This window comes from Erpetoichthys calabaricus, chromosome 4, assembly GCF_900747795.2.
Source record: "Erpetoichthys calabaricus chromosome 4, fErpCal1.3, whole genome shotgun sequence".
NCBI classification, from domain to species: Eukaryota; Metazoa; Chordata; class Cladistia; order Polypteriformes; family Polypteridae; genus Erpetoichthys; species Erpetoichthys calabaricus.
The window spans coordinates 23,235,648-23,254,590 of record NC_041397.2 but is presented as its reverse complement, the minus strand read 5'-3'; the positions used below and the strand labels follow the sequence as shown (position 1 = coordinate 23,254,590).

The following is an 18,943-nucleotide window of genomic DNA, read 5'->3' as shown; positions in this document are numbered from 1 at the left end:
TAAGCATATTTAAATATATATCGCGGATTTTTCGCTGCTTCGCGGGTTTCTGCGGACAATGGGTCTTTTAATTTCTGGTACATGCTTCCTCAGTTGGTTTGCCCAGTTGATTTCATACAAGGGACGCTATTGGCAGATGGCTGAGAAGCTACCCAACTTACTTTTCTCTTTCTCTTGCGCTGACTTTCTCTGATCCTGACGTAGGGGGATTGAGCAGGGGGGCTGTTCGCACACCTAGACGATACGGACGCTCGTCTAAAAATGCTGAAAGATTATCTTCACGTTGCTATCTTTTGTGCAGCTGCTTCCTGAAGGACATGCTGCACGGTGCTTCGCATACTTAAAAGCTCAAAGGGCACGTATTGATTTTTGCTTGCTTGTTTTTCTCTGTCTCTCTCTCTCTTTCTGTGCTCTTGACGGAGGGGGTGTGAGCTGCCGCCTTCAACAGCTTTGTGCCGCGGTGCTTCGCATACTTAAAAGCCAAACAGCCCTATTGATTTTCCTCTGCCTTTATGACAGTCTCTGCTCCTGACTCCTTTGAAGAGGAAGATATGTTTGCATTCTTTTAATTGTGAGATGGAACTGTCATCTCTGTCTTGTCATGGAGCACAGTTTAAACTTTTGAAAAAGAGACAAATGTTTGTTTGCAGTGTTTGAATAACATTCCTGTCTCTCTACAACCTCCTGTGTTTCTGCGCAAATCTGTGACCCAAGCATGACAATATAAAAATAACCATATAAACATATGGTTTCTACTTCGCGGATTTTCTTATTTCGCGGGTGGCTCTGGAACGCAACCCCCGCGATGGAGGAGGGATTACTGTAAAACATAAACGACCCAGTGCACGTGACTGTCTTTTCGTATTTGTGGTGCTATTTGCTCACTTTCCGACTCAGTACTATTTCAGTCTTGGTCTTTCTGACTGACTGGTGCTATTTGTTCGCTTTCCGATGTATTGTAAACAACGTTCATTCATCTCACTGTGGTGCTTATTCCGAACGCAATACCATGTAACACATTATAATTGTACTGCTTTTCGCTAATATATCCATGCCACCGAAAAAAAGACGTAAAATTAGAAAGTCCACTTCCGATACCAGAAAAAAGTCTATTTCAAGGGCGTCTGAAACACTGCGCAAGACGTGAAGATGTTTTCATACCAAGAATTCTGCTGATTCCGAATGATTTACCCTTTGATTTCAAACGGCTACAAAATCACGTTCGTTTAGCTTTTGCTATGTCAATTAATAAGGTTTAAGGGCAATCACTGCAAGTTAAACGCATCAATTTGGAAAATCCATGCTTTTCACACGGACAACTCTACGTAGCATGTTCTACAGTGGGCAATCCTCAGAATTTGTTGATTTTCGCACCACAAGGCAAAACAAAAAACATAGTGTATCCAAAGGCTTCTGGAGTGGCCACTTATATTACCTATTACAATAAAATGGGAATCAGAAAACTGTCTGTTCTATTTCTATGTTCTGTTTCTTTCATTTAGGAAATTCACCGGTTATAGAATCCCGGGCAACGCCGGGTACTCCTGCTAGTACTGTATATACCAAGGTGTCCCCAGGAAGATTTTACATAAGAACATAACTTTGCCAAGCAAGAGGAGACCATTCAGTCCATCGCACTCATTTGATTAGCTAATAGCTAAGCTGTCCCAATATCTCACCCATATACATCTTGAAGTTTGTCAAGGTTTCTCCTTCAACTACATAGCTTGGCAGTTTCTTCCAGATTCCTACAAAACTTTGTGTATAGTGGTGCTTTCCGGATTCAGTCCTAAATGCACTTCCCCTGAATTTCAGCTGGGGTCCTAGAGTACATGATTAATCATTAAGCTAAAAGAATTCTGCTGAATCTACTTTATCAACGCCTTTTGAAAATGCCTGGATGTGGTCCCCATGCAGTATCTTCTGCTTGAGACTAAACAGGTTTAATTCTCTGAGTCTGTCATAGAAGGACATGTCTGTAAGTCCTGGGATGCACTTGGTTGCTCTCCTCTGCACAGTTTGTATTGCTGCCTTGTCTTTCTTGTAGCATGGTGACTAGAACTGCATACACTACTCTAGTTCGGTCACACCAGTGTATTATATAGTCTGAGCATAATGTCTCATGATTAATATTTAACAGTGTGAACTATAAAAACCTAACTTTTTGTCTTTACTTTTTAATCATTTCAGCACATTGTTTAGATGATAAAAATGTTGTGTCAACATAAACCCCTAAATACTTTTCAGAGGTTGTTTCCTGCAGGACAGAGTCTAACATCTTGATTTTATAACTGATGTTCCTTGTAATTCCCATAATCCATTCAGTCTGCCTTCTTGAAGATTGGGTCACATTTGCAAGTTTCCACTCCTCGGGTACTTTGGTCAGAAAGGGATAATCTTTAACTGAATGGTAGCATAACTAAATGGATTCCCAGCTATGTCATCTTCTTCTCCACCCATAAAATAAACAGTTTAATGCTGGTGATATTAAAATAAACTACAGTCTGTGAAAGAGATAAATGGACTTCAGAAGACAAACAGAATGTCAATGAAAAATAATATGGGCAGTCAAATAACTGCACATGTATGGTTAATTTTGACACACCTCAATTTTCCAGTTTTCAATGAAATATATACAGTTTAATGTCCCAATGTACTCTGAAATTAAAGCATAGCCCTTAACCATTACATTTACTTTTCATGTTTATCAGTTGGTATTACATACTGAGGAACCATCCTTTCGTTTACTTGATGGGATATAAAAATCCTGAAAGATGAACTGAAAATTTCAAAATTTGATTCATTGGTTCATAAGAACTTGTTTCAGTTTCAGTCTGTCTGTCTGTTTTCCTTTGTTAATTGCCTTTTTATCACCATTATGAAAGCAATATACAGTGCAATATTGTCTGCATAATACTTCAAAGGGTGCATCAATACTGTTTGCTCCAATACTGCTTTTTATATACAGAGTATGTGCAAGTAATCAACAACAGTTGGGATACCTGCAGGAATTGTTTGCATCAATTTTAAAAAATGAGTAATTAACTTCCATTATTGCATAAAAGCTTGAAGTTGTTATCCGATTACTTGTTCCCTGAAAAGTTCCTTTTTTGTAAGACTCTGAAAATGACATTTTATTTTTTAGCATCTTAATTTTTTTTTTAAACCTCTGACATTTTGCTGCTTACCTTTGAACCATTTCAGGTTCCATCCATCCATCCATTTTCCAACCCGCTGAATCCGAACACAGGGTCACGGGGGTCTGCTGGAGCCAATCCCAGCCAACACAGGGCACAAGGCAGGAACCAATCCCGGGCAGGGTGCCAACCCACCGCAGGACACACACAAACACACCCACACACCAAGCACACACTAGGGACAATTTAGAATCGCCAATCCACCTAACCTGCATGTCTTTGGACTGTGGGAGGAAACCGGAGTGCCCGGAGGAAACCCACGCAGACACGGGGAGAACATGCAAACTCCACGCAGGGAGGACCCGGGAAGCGAACCCGGGTTCCCAGGTCTCCCAACTGCGAGGCAGCAGCGCTACCCACTGTGCCACCGTGCCGCCCCCATTTCAGGTTACTCACTTAAATTTCAATAAAAACTGGAAAAATGGGCCATTCTAAAACTTTTGACCAGTAGTATTTATATTTAAAAGAATGTCCAGTGGAGGCTGAACAGTCTTTGGCCTTGGAACACCTGTAGGTTTGTTTTCTCCAGGATCTCACCAGCTGGACTTCCTGTTTTTCTGTTCTCCCTCTCCATTTCACCATAGCATTGGCCTTGCTCTTTTAGTCTTTAGACTTAAATACTATGTACTATGCCAACACACTGCCCCATTACTATATAATTTCATTTAAAACTGACATGAGACTAAGGAAAGCCTCAATTGGAATTGACAGAGTGGGTTTTTCATGAGCATCTGACTTTTTTCAGTTTGATTAGTTCCCAATGATAATTTAAAAAATGAATCAAAATAAAATCTTAGTTGTTTTGTTTTTAAAAGTCACCCAGTAGGGTATTTGTAACTTACAAAATAACAGTAGAAACTTTGGAAATAAATTTTCCTTTAATTACAGTAGAAATCGAGTTAAACCATGAAATATAACTCTTGATTATGAAATTAGATTGACAGAAAACCTACTGGCTCTTCAAGAAACAAGACAAAGAACCATAGCTCTAGATATGTCTACTGTCTCACGACCCAGTTTTACCTTCTGAAGTAAACTGACGACCCACATTCGGGGTGGGGGGGGGGTCGGGGGGCGGGGTTCGGCCCCACTTGTTGAATCAAGAGCGAATGTAAGACCAGAGGAGGTGGGGGGTTTCCCATTACTGATCTCACTAGTGCAATGTTAAAGTCAAAAAGAGGGGAGTCCAGTTCCTGCCGTTATGGTGTACAACTCAAGAACTAATCTTAGATGGGATGCCAGCCCATAACAATGCTCATTCATGCACATATTCACATGTCGTTGAGGGTAACAATGCAAGAATGTACAAACTCCTTATTGAGAGTGTCTGGCCAGTATATGAACCCAGGATATGCAGCTGTGGGGTACCAGTACTAACCACTGCGTCACTCAGCAGAGTATTGATTATGTCAATCCTTGGCTCACTTTTTCTGTTCGTCCTTTACCTTTAAGACAAAAACCAAATGTGGAACTAACTGAAATACTAGCATGAAGACAAAAAAAGCGATTCCAAAAATAAGACACAAAATGAAGTTCTCAATTTGGGTACACCGATGCAGGGAATCAATGGCACTTAGTAATTATATAATTTAACAGTATCAGTTGCATAGAATTTGATTTGATGAAATGTATACAAATAAAACACTGATACAAAAAAGTGGAGCAGTAATTGTCATTTCCCAATAGCTCATAAGCAATAAATTTAACAAAAACACTTTATACAATCTTAAGATCAAGATGTTAAGGTCATGTATCTTGCAGCAAGTGGATAAATAAGTACTGTTACGCAATCCAGTGGTCTTTGTTTTAAAAATAAAATAATACTAAATACCTGTGTGTCTAAAGTTTTAAGTGGAATGCAAAGAGTTGTCTTTTAAAACTTGCATACAACAACCAAAACTGTCCTCATGACAAAAAGTCTGAAAAAATGCTTCAGGCACAAACACCAAACCACTGAACAGTGATTACTAGCCCACATATTTTAGAGTGGTACAGATTCCTGAACATTACCCCAACCTTAGGTCTATAAATATCCTTAATATCAAAATTCACTTTGTTTAATCCTATCAACCAAAAACAAAAGGGCATATCAAACTCTTAATTAAAAGTTCATAAACAGAATTAAATATAGTGTTCTTAATTCATGCCACACACATCAGAAAAATTATTTTTTTTATAAAACTGCAGCAGACAAACCTCTAATACTGTATGCTTTTCATATGCCAGTATAACCACAAAAAACTATGGTAACTCTGCACCCAGCATAGATACTCAGGACAACACCGATCAGGGCAGCCATGGTTGTTTGGTTGCTGCCTAAATGTGTTGTTTTTGTATGTTAACTCTGCCTTTTGTAATAAAAATATGGATTACTTACATACGAAATCAGCTCTTACCTATTGGGATTGTACTTCATTCATTCTCAACCAATCAAAGATGCTTACTGTGCATACGGATTTACTACTTATGAACCCTCCGACTGAAAACTTGGACTCTCAGCCAGGTAACTTGCACTTGAAGCAGAAAAGGAGGAAGTGTGCAGGGTCTCTCGTCTGGTCAGGAGTCGTGCATTTTGAGCGACTCATCCTGGTCTAGTTTTATATAATGTCAGATCACCAAGGAACAAAACAGACAAACTTAATCTTCTTCTTGATTATTTTCTCTCTTCAGTGTACTGCTTTGTGGAGACATTGCTTAAGGCATTAGTTCTCAGCTCTGCATTAGAACTTCTGGGGTTTGTGCTTTACAGAGCAGATAGAGATGCTCATCGTTGTAACAAGTCAAAAGGCAGGATGCACACCAGGCTTTACCTTGTGCGCTGCTGGGTAATTCTGATCATGTTATGCTACAGTTGCTACCCACTTATAAACAAAGGCTAAAATTAGCTAAACCAGAAGAAGAAAAGAAGAAAATCTATATGTTCATGGAGTTGTTTGGAATGGACTGATTGGGATTTTTTAAAAAATGCTTGTGAAAACATTCATGAGCTGACTGACACTGTTTCATCTTATATCAGATTCTGTGAAGAGGTTTGCATTTCCAGCAAAATTATTGTAATTTATAACAATGGAAAGTCGTGTTTCACCAAAGAATTAAGGAATTTACATCACGTAAAAGAAAGACCCTATAAATGACGTGATAAGGACACCTACAGACAGGCCAGGAATCAGCTAAACAATGCAGATGTGCCAAATGGAGACACAAAAATAAACTGGAGCTTCAGTGTTCAGCAAACAAAAGCTTCTCTGTATGGAGAAGCCTTAAGTCTGTCACAAACTGCAAAAAGACATCTCCCAGTCCTTGCTCAAATTCATCTCTCCCTGATAAACGTAAGTTTTATGGCAGATTTTGTCACAGAAGCCTCACCACTCTTCTTCATTGTCTATCAAGGATCAGAATGTCTGGAAGCTGTCTGCAACACAGAACTGCAAAAAGGTAGTCAGTCCCGATTCTGTCTCACCTGCTGCAATCAAACACTGTGCTAGGCAGCTCGCTCTTCTCTCTTCACAGACATCTTTAACCAGTCTCTTGCACAGTGTACCATACCAGATTGCTTTAAATTTTCTGTTGTTGTTCCTGTTCCCAAAAATGATCAAATAAGCTGCCTCAATGATTAAAGGCCTCTTGCTCTTACATCAGTTCTAATTACAGTATTTGAATGGCTTGTTTTAACCCATCTGAAGTCTGTTACTGCTGCTAATCTTGACCCTCTTCAGTTTGCATAGTAAGCAAATAGATCTGTGAACAATGTCATTAACACGGGCCTTCACTTTGGACTGTAAAGAAACTTATGCCAGAATACTGTTTGTAGACTTCAGGTCAGCTTTAACCACCATTGTTCCTGAACTGTTGTTAACTGAACTCTACAGACTGAACTGAATCCTTCCATCTGCAAATAGATTTACAGTTCTCTGTCAAACCAGAAGCAATACGTTTGTATGGGCTCCCACCTCTCCAACTGTCTCCATATTACCGAAAGCGCCCCCCTCAAGGCTGTGTTATTCCCCCCCTAATGTATTCTCTGTACACCAATGACTATAGGTCCACTGATCCTTTAGTAATAATCATTAATTTCACTGATGACACCACCATTATTGGACTAATTACTAATAGTAATGAAACAGCTTACAGGAAGAAGGTGTTTCGTCTTGTGTATTGGTGTGCTACCAATAACCTGGTCCTCACTACTACCAAGACAGTGGAAATAGACATTAGCTTTCTCAAACAGCAGTTACAACCTCTCCCACTAGAAATTTAGGATTCTATAGTCAACACAGTGTAACCCTTCAAATTTTTGAGCACAACTATCACAAATACTCTCAGCTGGGACATTCCTTTACCAGAGGTCTCAAGTTCAGTTCCTGAAAGGGTGCAGAGGCTGCAGATTTTTATTCCAACCACTTTCTTCAATAGTACCCAATAGCTCTCACTAAGGGAACATACTCTGCACTGACAAGCCGTACCTACAAACTGTATATACAGCTACATGTCCCAGAATCAATCGATTAATCAGTTACCCTCATGGCCAAGATCCCTAGGAAAAATCCAGCTTCACCAAAAAGATAATTTAACAATGAAAAAAATGGAGAAACCCACAATGATGTTTAGCATTTAATAGTTGGAAAACAGCCAAATAGTGCAGATGGCCGCATGTACAATTGCAAGTCTGTAGCACTGTGGTTCAAGTTCCTTCTCTGCACTTTTTTAATCTTGATTTTATTTACATTTTGTATATAAAAATATAAGCAGAATGACAAATGCTAACACTGCATAAGTGATACCGAAAATTAATTGTTTATAAAATTATCTTGTCACACACCGTTTTAAAAATATTAAAACTCACATTTCAATCTTTACTTTTTTGCTTTTTATGCATGATGTTGTGCATTTATTTTATAATATCTTATGCTTTCAGACAATATAATATTTGATTTCCTTTCAATTTGCCATTTCTGTCTTCTCTATTCTGATTTTAAAACTGATTACATTACCAATGTCTCTTGAGAAATCAGAACCATCTCTGTCTGTCATTATCCTGCATTGTGCTTTATTACTTCACATATCTAACTTGCTCCTGTGCAGTTTAGCTAAGAGTTCAAAACGCTGACTTGGAACAGCTCTGTACTTGCTTTTAAGTAGCAGCTCTTTAAGAAACAAATAAGCAGTGTTGGTTTAATGCCAGGTGTCTTGTCCAGGAATGTTTCCTGCCTTACGCCATATTATTGCTGGGATGGGCTCCAGCTGCCCTGGATGAGTGGGTTAGGAAGATTTGAAGGAATGGATGGATGGTTTTAATATCTAAAAATGGGAGTCAATTAAAAATAAGGCAACAAATGTTCCATTGGAGAAAGTAATTGGCTACTGGAAAAAGTGGTTGAGATGAAAACCTGGAATCACTTCAGGCTTGATATCCGTGGTTACTGGGGTGTCCAACTCTGATTGTGGAGGACCACAGTGGCTGCAAGTTTTCCTTCCTGCTACTTTCTTAATCAGTGATCCATTTCTGCCTTTTAATTTACTCATTTTCCATTCAATTTAATTGCCTTGTTTTATTAAACTCTGTCCCTTGAACTGCTTCGCTGTTCCTTAAATGGCAGCCAAACAAAAATGAGATTTAAACTCCAAAAAAAAAAAAAAAAAAAAGATGTCAAGTGAACCAACAGATAACCAGTTAAGTTGGGACCACAAACTCCAACCAGTTTCATTCCTAACAGTTTCTTAATTAGGGACTAATACAGTAATCCCTCCTCGATCGCGGGGGTTGCGTTCCAGAACCCCCCGCGAAAGGTGAAAATCTGCAAAGTAGAAACCATATGTTTATATGGTTATTTTTATATTGTCATGCTTGGGTCACAGATTTGCACAGAAACACAGGAGGTTGTAGAGAGACAGGAACTTTATTCAAACACTGCAAACAAACATTTGTCTCTTTTTCAAAAGTTTAAACTGTGCTCCATGACAAGACAGAGATGACAGTTCCGTCTCACAATTAAAAGAATGCAAACATATCTTCCTCTTCAAAGGAGTGCGCATCAGGAGCAGAGAATGTCAGAGAGAAAGAGAAAAAAAAGCAAACTATCAAAAATCAATAGGGCTGTTTGGCTTTTAAGTATGCGAAGCACCGCTGTATAAAGCAGCTGCAAGGAAGAGAGCAATGTGAAGGCAGTCTTTCAGCATTTTTTAGAGGTGCGTCCGTATCCTCTAGGCCAGTGTGCGAACAGCCCCTCTGCTCACACCCCCTCCGTCAGGAGCAGAGAATGTCAGAGAGAGTGAGAGAGACAGAGAAAAACAAACAATCAAAAATCAATACGTGCCCTTCGAGCTTTGAAGTATGTGAAGACAAGCGTCCATATTGTCTAGGGATGCAAACAGCCCCCCTGCTCACACCCCCTCCGTCAGGAGCAGAAAATGTCAGAGCAAGAGAGAGAGAAAAGTAAACAATCAAAAATCAATACGTGCTGTTTGATCTTTTAAGTATGCGAAGCACCGTGCAGGAAGCATATCGCTTGACAAAGCAGCCATATGTAAGCCCAGCAAGGAAGAGAGCAATGTGAAGGTAATCTTTCAGCGTTTTTTGAGGAGCAGCCGTATCCTCTAGGGGTGCGAACAGCCCCCGTGCTCACAATATATTTGAGGAGTTTTATTTAATACGTAATACACGCTCGTTGGGTAGCTTCTCAGCCATCTGCCAATAGCGTCCCTTGTATGAAATCAACTGGGCAAACCAACTGAGGAAGCATGTACCAGAAATTAAAAGACCCATTGTCCACAGAAATCCGTGAACCAGCAAAAAATCCACGATATATATTTAAATATGCTTACATATAAAATCCGCGATAGAGTGAAGCCGCAAAAGTCGAAGCGCGATATAGCGAGGGATTACTGTACTTGTTGTTAATTAAACCCATTATTTAATTCCATGGCTTATTAGTGTTCTCATTCTGCCACAGGTAACATTTTCAAAGCTGTTGTTCTTTTTTTTTCTAAAAGCACCATCAAAATGTTTTGAGGACCTGAGCAGATCAATATTACAGAGAAATTCACTTTTCTTTATTTTCAGATATACGATGGACACAGGTTAGCTGGTCATGTGTTTGCTCATTTTGCATCTCATTATTGTTTGGCTACTAATTAAGGAAAAAAAGAAACAATTAAAGGGTCTAAGTCTTAACTTCCCTGGCATTAACCCCAAACATGACTCAGGCTTAGAATTCAATGTAATTATGGTTAAGCCCGGGTCAGATTCAGGGTGGTGGTAATGATCCACTTTTACAGTTTTAAGCCTAAGTAACTCTTCAGATTGTATTCTGCTGCTATCTAGTGGATAAAATAACACTACGCTGCAAAAAAAAAAAAAAAAATCCTAAATATTTAATTGAATTTGCCACTCTAATGTAACTCATGAATATTCATGAATGAGGCATAGCCTTCAAACAAGACACAGTGGGATGTAAACGAGAAGCTGTTAGGTCAGTTTTCGAACAAACCAAAACCAAACCATTAGTTGAATCAAGCGATAATGATGAAATTTGGTCATCAGATGTTCACATGAATTGTGAAACTAATACATATTGCAGTGTATGACCAAACCAACATTCTATGCCTGGTGAAATAGGTTGTCTTAAGGTTCACCATGGTATAAATAGGTGTGTGGCAAAAACGCAAAAAAATCAACAGTAACCAAAGTGCTGTTCAGAATGCAGCAACTGTCAATGTTTATGCCAGGGGAAATGTGTCTTATGCTGTAGTACCCTACACTAACACAAGGGGTGCACCAATTGCAAACCCAAACATTCTACCCTCTCATGCAAAAGCAAAAGAAAAAATATCAGAAAAGTGTGCAAAGAAACACACTTCTACTGTCCCAATTGCAAGGTTGGACTGTGTGCTGATGACAGATATATAAAATAAAAAAATCACACAAAGGACTTGTTCTGATTCTGCATCAGTTATGCATTGGACGCTAGACATACCTTTCATAATGTATGAAAGTCTTTACTTCCATCCTGGAGTTACAAGAAAAGGGCAGCTTAAGCAATGTGGCGATCAGAGCTGTATCTGTGTTGATCTTTTCGTATTTAAATGTTTTTCTTACAAATAAAAACATTTTTTCTTGTTGAAAAAATCTAAATTTAATTGACTTTTTCCAGGGGTAAATACAACGCTAAGGAGGGTACAAAGCCTCCTCCAATTAAAATTGAGTCAAAAGAAGTTAATACTGTAAATAGCAAAGATTGGTTGCTAATTAATACAATGGTTATAATTTACACCCACGGCCACTGCAGCCATCCCGGATCAGAATTGGGCACCCCTGTCTTTATACTGTGACAGGAAATCAAAGGAATGAAACCCAAGAAATTCCAAGTAGAAGTTAGGAATTGCATTGTGGTCCAGGTACTGTGAGACAGTGCCCATAGTGCCATCTCCTGTATTGGGGATTCATAAATATAAATATATATGGTTTCCCTTGAGCAGGGACGGCATTGCATCTCTGTTCTTAAATTAAGTGGTGGCACTTAATCGGTAGAAATGACTGAAACTATCTACAGGCTAAATAACACTCTTTTGGAGGTTCATTCAGACCAAAAAATTGGATTATTAGCTTTAATTAAATGGATGGATGGATTCATATACAGTGTCGCTAATAGCGAGGAACAGCTTTCAAATCAATACAATTGGAAATTCAATTTCATTTATAAAAAGTGACATCTCTCCATCAAACATGCAGAAGATGAGTAATGGATGTTTATTTTACCTTTTATAGTACATACTATAATGGAGATTGAATTCTGGCCAATGACTTCCAGCCATGCTGCACAACACACTCTTAAGACAAAACCTGAGAGCACAAAACAACATATGGATGCAAAGGGAGAACATGCAACCCTCACACAGGCTGGCCAGCAATTCGTAAAATATCCCCTTAATTAATCTGTGTGGCAACAGCAACAGTAAAAAATAAACACCAAAATTAGCTAGTGATAACTATCACAAAGTATTTAATGAGATCATAGTTCAAACTAAAGGTTGTGCATAAACTGCACACACAATCAGCTAGTTCTGATATATACATCCCAAAAGATTACCATTCAATATCTATCAGAGATGGGAGCAACAGGCAACCCCTTCCTACTGAGAAGTACAGCTCCTAGTTTTGTATACAAACATGTATGCTGAACAACAATTACCACTACTTGAGTAATACCAAAAATTCAAAAAGTAATCGTTTATAATTTAAAATTATCTTTCATTATATAAACAAATTCTCCCAAATTATTCTAAAAATTAAGATACTGTATTGCCATTTCAGTCTTCCATCCTAGAGTTACAAGAAAAGGGCAGCTTAAGAAATGTGCCGATCAGAGGTACAACAAAAGTGGGAGAGATACCTAAGAAAATACAGGAAAGTAGACTGAAGTGGTATGGACATATGATTACAAGAAACAAAGAATATGTGGACAAAACAGTGACAGGAATGGAAGTACAGTGGAAAAGAAAGCAAGGAATGCCAAAGATGGAGGTGGAGAGATAAAATAAAAGACAATTTGAAGGAAAAGGGTCTGACTGGGGAGGAGGTGCAAGACCAAGCTGTATGAAGAAGGTTGATCAGGTACATCAATCCCACATAAAAATGGGAAAAGTTGAAGAGGGAGAAGAAGACTTTACTTCTGTCTGCTTCCTCTGTATTAAGCATTTATAGTATTTTTGCCTGGAAGCAAAAGACATTTTGACTGTATTTAATTTTCCACTGCTATCTTCTGTATTTTGTTTTTAAAATGCATTACATTACCAATTCTCATAAGACATCTGAACCGTTGCTGTCTCTATTTATCATGCATTGTTCTTTATTAGGGGTTCGCTTCCCGGGACCTCCCTGCGTGGAGTTTGCATGTTCTCCCCGTGTTTGCGTGGGTTTCCTCCGGGTACTCCGGTTTCCTCCCATAGTCCAAAGACATGCAAGTTAGGTGCATTGGCGATTCTGAATTGTCCCTAGTGTGTGCTTGGTGTGTGTGTGTGTGTGTGTGTGTGTGTGTGTGTGTGTGTGTGCACCCTGCGGTGCCTGGGGTTTGTTTCCTGCCTTGCGTCTTGTGTTGGCTGGGATTGGCTCCAGCAGACCCCCGTGACTCTGTAGTTAGGATATAGCGGGTTGGATAATGGATGGATGGATGTTATTTATTAGTTCACATATATAACTTGCACTGGTATTAAGCTTGAACAGGATTTGCACATGTATTTAGCTAGGAGTTCAAAACTCCCATTTCACTCCCAGCTCACATATCTGGACTTGCTCCTACACAAGTATTTAACTGGGAGTTCAAGTCTTTGTCCTGGAGCATCTCTGTACTTACTGTTAAATAGTAGCTGGCTAAGAAACAAATAAGCAGTGTAGATTTCAATATCTGGTGCCTTGCTGGGAAAAGCTCCAGAAGCCCAGCCACCTTGTCCTGAATGAGCAGATTAAGAAGGTTGGTGTATATGGATGGATGACTTCCATATCTTAAAATACCAGTCAAGACAAGAAATGTACCATTTGCGACAGTAATCGGTTATTGGAGAACTTGACTTTTTTGAAAATCTGGAGACACTTCAAGAAATTAGTTTGAAATCCATGATTTCTACTGTGACAGGAAACGGGAGGAAGGAAAATCCAAAAGAATTCCCAGTAGAGGTTGAAAATTGCGGACCAATCATTGATAGGTTGTGACCCACAGTGCCGTCTCCCGTTATTGGGCTGTCATTATCGTACAATGTAAACCGATGGATGTGCGGTACAGGAACAGCAATGCGTTTCAGTTCTGCTGTAGCGCGGCCAGTTAAACATTTTATTACCGGATCGCGAGGCTGGAAATTAACGAACAGCCAGAGCTCGATCTCGGTTATTGTACGTGCTATAAAAAGGAACAAGGGACAAAAGCAGTTTATTTTTTTAAATCAATGAAACTGTGTTGCAAATTGCATTGGCTTTAAAAGCGTCACTCGCCGGGCGCGATTCTATATACGAATCCATTCGTCCAATTAAGTAAAACGATTTATCCGCTTTTCGAGCCCTAACGAACCCTAGAATGAGTGTCATTTCATCTGCTGACAAATTCCCTCTTACCGATTTAGTATTGCACATGGGACGTGGGACGAAACCTGAGGTCCCTGAGTAAATATACACATGGAGGGGGAGAACGCACAAACTTCACACAGACCAAGACGGTGCAGCGAATCGAAAACGGCTTCCTTAATGTATCGGCGAGGCAGCGGCGCTAATCATACATCTATTAAAAAATAAACAATGAAATTATCGACCGGTAACTAAATATTCCTGAGCTTAGGCTCGAGCATAAAGGGTTGATACTGCCAACTCTTGAATGTACATCCAAAAAGATTACAACCACGAAGATATTACAGGTTACACAATGAAGAGTAACAGATCTACTGTAAGATCGCTGAACAAATCAATCACATAATAATTTCTCGCAAATCGTAAAAACCTTCCAAACACAAAAGAGTCATAATAATGCTTACAGTGTAAATTAATATTCTCACCCTCACCCTGTGCCTCCAAAAAATAAACCACAAAACTCTGGGTTCAGGAGTTGAACTTTTTCTCCTCTTTCAATCTGGACGCCTGGCCGCGTTGAGCCGACAGCCCATAGCCTTGTGCGCCGCGTCTCGTGACACCGGGCGGGAAGCGTTCGGCCTGCGGGGGGTTCAAAGGTTGTCCTCACAAGTCAGCCCCACGGGTTGTCGACGCTCGCACTTTTTTCCTCTGGCTCTTCGTTGTTTTGCAGACGTAGCGGTTTTTTTCTCTTCCTGCACCCCGCAAGGCGGCTTCTCTTTTTCCTCCTACTCCTCCTCTTCTGTGCTGCTAAGCCATCCTGTGTGCTTCCAGCAGGAAAAACACACACAACAAAAACCCGCTCGTGCAAACGCTCTTCGTTTTGTTGACAGTTTTGGAAGGTGAGCCGCTGTGGATATACACAATCGTCATGTGCCGAGCAGCCTCCTGCTTGTTTTTGTTTCTGTGAAATAACGAGGTCACTGGCGGTTTCCTTCTTGTCTTTATTAATGTAACTTGTGAGTACTTTTTAAACAAGAGGCATATATTTTTGCCTGCCTCTGTTATTGGCAAAGTGGTTATCACTGTTGTCAAGTAGCCGTATCGTTTAGCGCAATGATCCTGAACCTTTTTTTGCATCAATGACCCCTTTAAGAATTGGATGAAAGCTATGGACCCCCATCCCCAGAAATATTCACATATACACAACTTTGCATGCAATGAATATAATGTATTTTATTTATTGAGATTTGATTGTGTCATACATATATGACATACATAAAGTATTATTAAACTTTAAAGTAAACAATCTAAACAAAAAACACTCCTTTTTATACAAAAAGTAATGGCCACTCATTATAATTATGAAACACAATCCTCTTGTGCAAATTAAAACAGATTACTACTACTACGTTTTCTACTACCATTACTACTACATCTACTCTAAATCAACAGTATCGGGTTGTATAGTGAACAACAACAACATTTATTTACAGTATATACTCATGTATAAGTCGGGTCTTGAAACCAGAAAAATCGATCATAAAATCAGACCCCGACTTATACGGCCATTCAAAAATGTGACACAAAAATGCGTATTAGGCAATACTAATAAACAAAGAATAAAGTAAGGTCTGATGGCCAGGGAGGACAAAAAAAAAAACAAAAAAAAACTTCAGAGGGCTGAAGATAAAAATAAAATCTGCAGGGGTTCGAGGCCACAAGACCACCCAGCTCCCACTCAGAATTCTACCTAACATTAATGATCTAAATCAGTCCTCATGGTTTTCAGGCTTCACATGGAAGAATTAGACGATGATGGTCACGTGGACATCTGGGGACTCATGTATAACGGCATGCGTAGAATTCACACTATAACATGGCGTACGGACAAAAGCAGAAATGTTCGTACGCACAAAAAAGTACAGATGCATAAATCTGTGCATACTCCAACTTCCACGTTCATCCGCTACATAAATCCCGGTCAGCATGAAAAGTAACGCACGTGCATGCGCCTGCTATCCCGCCCCAGCTCCTCCCAGAATTACGCCTTTTTAAATATGCAAATTAATATAAATAGCCCTTAAGCTCAGCCTTCTGTGAAAGACAATGGCAAAAGCACGGGGGAAAAATAGAAGAATTTCAGCAAATACTAAGTGGAGGCAAGGAAAAATGTACTATTTGTTGGTTTAAACAATGATATAATCAACAAAAGGAAATTGATCGAGTGACAGAGTGTAAGAGAAACTCGAAAGCTCAAGTTCAAAAAGTCGCACAGTGCCCAAAATAAAAAAGAAGTTGTCAGATATCAAAGCCACCGTTAAAAGGCGAGTCGTAGCCCACCATCTGAGTGTCATATGAAAGCTTATTAGGGTACAAAGAAAAAAAAATAGGCACACAGTGGGGAAAAATGCACAAAACGTCAACTTTAATCTCGAAATTTCCACTTTAATCACATAGTTTATTTTGTCATTAAAGTAGAACATCATAAACTTCATCTTAAAATCGGTTAATTTACTAGTTTCTCAAATCCCATTGTAACTAAAGTAGCACATTAAATGCTTTGTTTTGTATTTGATCTTCTATGTGCTCTATGTGTGTGAATCACTACGTGCTTCCGGGCTTTCTCTTCCTCCGACAGGACACAGAATCCATTACATTCATAATATTACAGCTCTCTGAATAATGAAAATACTGAGATGTATACTTGATATAATTTTCATGATGATAGGAGTTAAAGCATGTTATTAAACATGGGAACACGGTGGCGCAGTGATTGTTCCTGCCTCACGCAAGATGCTTTCTGCACCGTGCGCAACCTTCAATGAAATAATTTATTGTAGCAGTACTGTCTCTTTCAAACGTACTAACCCCCAATTCCTGTCCTTCCTTTTCTTTCTCCAAATACCCAATCGCCACACAATCAGCTCTGTAATAGACGTTAAGCCATCTCTAAGCTTAGAACGCCGATTCTTCAAAACTTTTAAGGAACATTGAAATATCTTCATAGTATGTGTTTAATTATTCTATCCAGTGTCGCGCCAGCCCCAGCAAGAATACAGCACGAGGCAGGAACAATCCGTGAACGGAGCTCCAGCTCCGTGCTATCGCTGCGGCACCGTGTCCTCACATGTTTAATTATTAACAATGTAGATTATGTAAATGATGTTAACATTTTATCTGTATAATATAATAAACATATTTTCCTGCATTTCATCTTAAAAATGATATCGTCGTCAATGTAAATACGCGCTTTATAAAGTGGCTCAGGTTGTGCAATATTATAACTGTATCGCAAGTTTACAGTGAGGTGATTGTACTTATAAGTACAAACAGTTCTGTAAGGAGCACTTGATGGATTGATTGAGTGCATTTATAGTTCTTGGGATGAAACTGTTTCTGAACCACAAGGTCCATACAGGAAAGGCTGTGAAGCGTTTGTCGGATGAGAACAGTTCAAATAGCGAATGGCTGAGGCAGCATGTGCTTGATTCTTTTTCCAATCAGCTGCTCTGAGTGGTGCAGTGAGAGTAATTTGGAAAAAGACGATCCGCTGTGGCAACCCCTAACGGGAGCAGCTGCAAGTAGAAGAAGAAGGTGCAATAAGAGTAACAATGCTAAAGCAGCTATGGTATTTGGAATAGTTTGGTCATTCCGTGGACTATTATATTGTTAGAGGTTAATTACAATCAGATACCTTAAACTAATGAACAATATGCGGTTAATTTCAGTGTATTTGATAAAGCCGGCGTTGTGGATGTAAAAAAGAAAGGGAAACCACCCGGGAACAGCAGCACTACTTTGACGCTGGGTGGCGCCAGTTTGCAAAACTGAGCGGAGAACTTGCGTATGCCAGGGTTTGAGCTACCGTAAAAACGTGCGTGGCTTTATGCCAAGTTTAGGTTTTATACATCACGATTTGAGTGTGGAAACGGGCTTACGCAACATTTTTGTGCATACACACCGTTTATACATGAGGCCCCTGGCCTTCAATCCATCAATGTAAGGTCTGTATGGTGCTTTGATCAGGTGTTGGACTGAAAACCAGAAAAAGAACAGCAAAGAAAGCAGGGGTTAGTACAGATTTCAGAACCATGAAAAAAATTGATTCCGTATATACTCGTGTTTAAGTTCTCCTGTGGATAAGTCGGGGCTTGATTTTACTATATAATTTCCCATATTTTATAATGTCGTCGTATAAGTCAAATGTGGAAAACTCACGCTTTTGGTTCAAGAGATTATGATATGCTAATGCCCATGGAGAGAGTAACCACGGAGCACACGGAGCCTTTTTTCCTATACATTGTGCCTACGTGACCATACGGTAATACCTAAACTATACTGAAACAACGTTTGAACTGTTCAGTGTTTTATGTATCTCACACCCTCATATACATTTATCGTAAGAACATCCCTTATCTATGATGGAGCATTCGATCAGAAGAAAATATGAAGCTGGTTTTAAATTAAACGTCATTGAAGTAGCAAAAGAAATTGGTAACTGCGCTGCTGCAACAAAATTCAATGTGTCTGAGAAACTGCTGCAAGATTGGACAAGCAAGACAATGTAAAAAAAAATAATAATAATAAGCGTCATATTTTTGAACGGGCGTATAAGTCAGGGTCTGATTTTATGATCGATTTTTCGGGTTTCAAGACCTGACTTATATGTGAGTATATACTTTAATTAAATGCATAT

General features: G+C 39.3%; 1 protein-coding gene across 2 annotated transcripts in view; it reads right to left on the bottom strand.

Moving 5' to 3' along the window:
• Window positions 1-15,212, bottom strand: part of tpte (transmembrane phosphatase with tensin homology) — a 103,787-nt gene extending 88,575 nt beyond the window's left edge. The window contains exon 1 of one of the 2 annotated variants that reach the window (XM_051926349.1): window positions 14,733-15,212. The gene's annotated coding sequence lies outside the window, so the exon portion shown is untranslated. The remainder of the gene's footprint in view (window positions 1-14,732) is intronic. The other variant, XM_028799253.2, reaches the window with a different exon arrangement.
• Window positions 15,213-18,943: the final 3,731 nt, after the last annotated feature.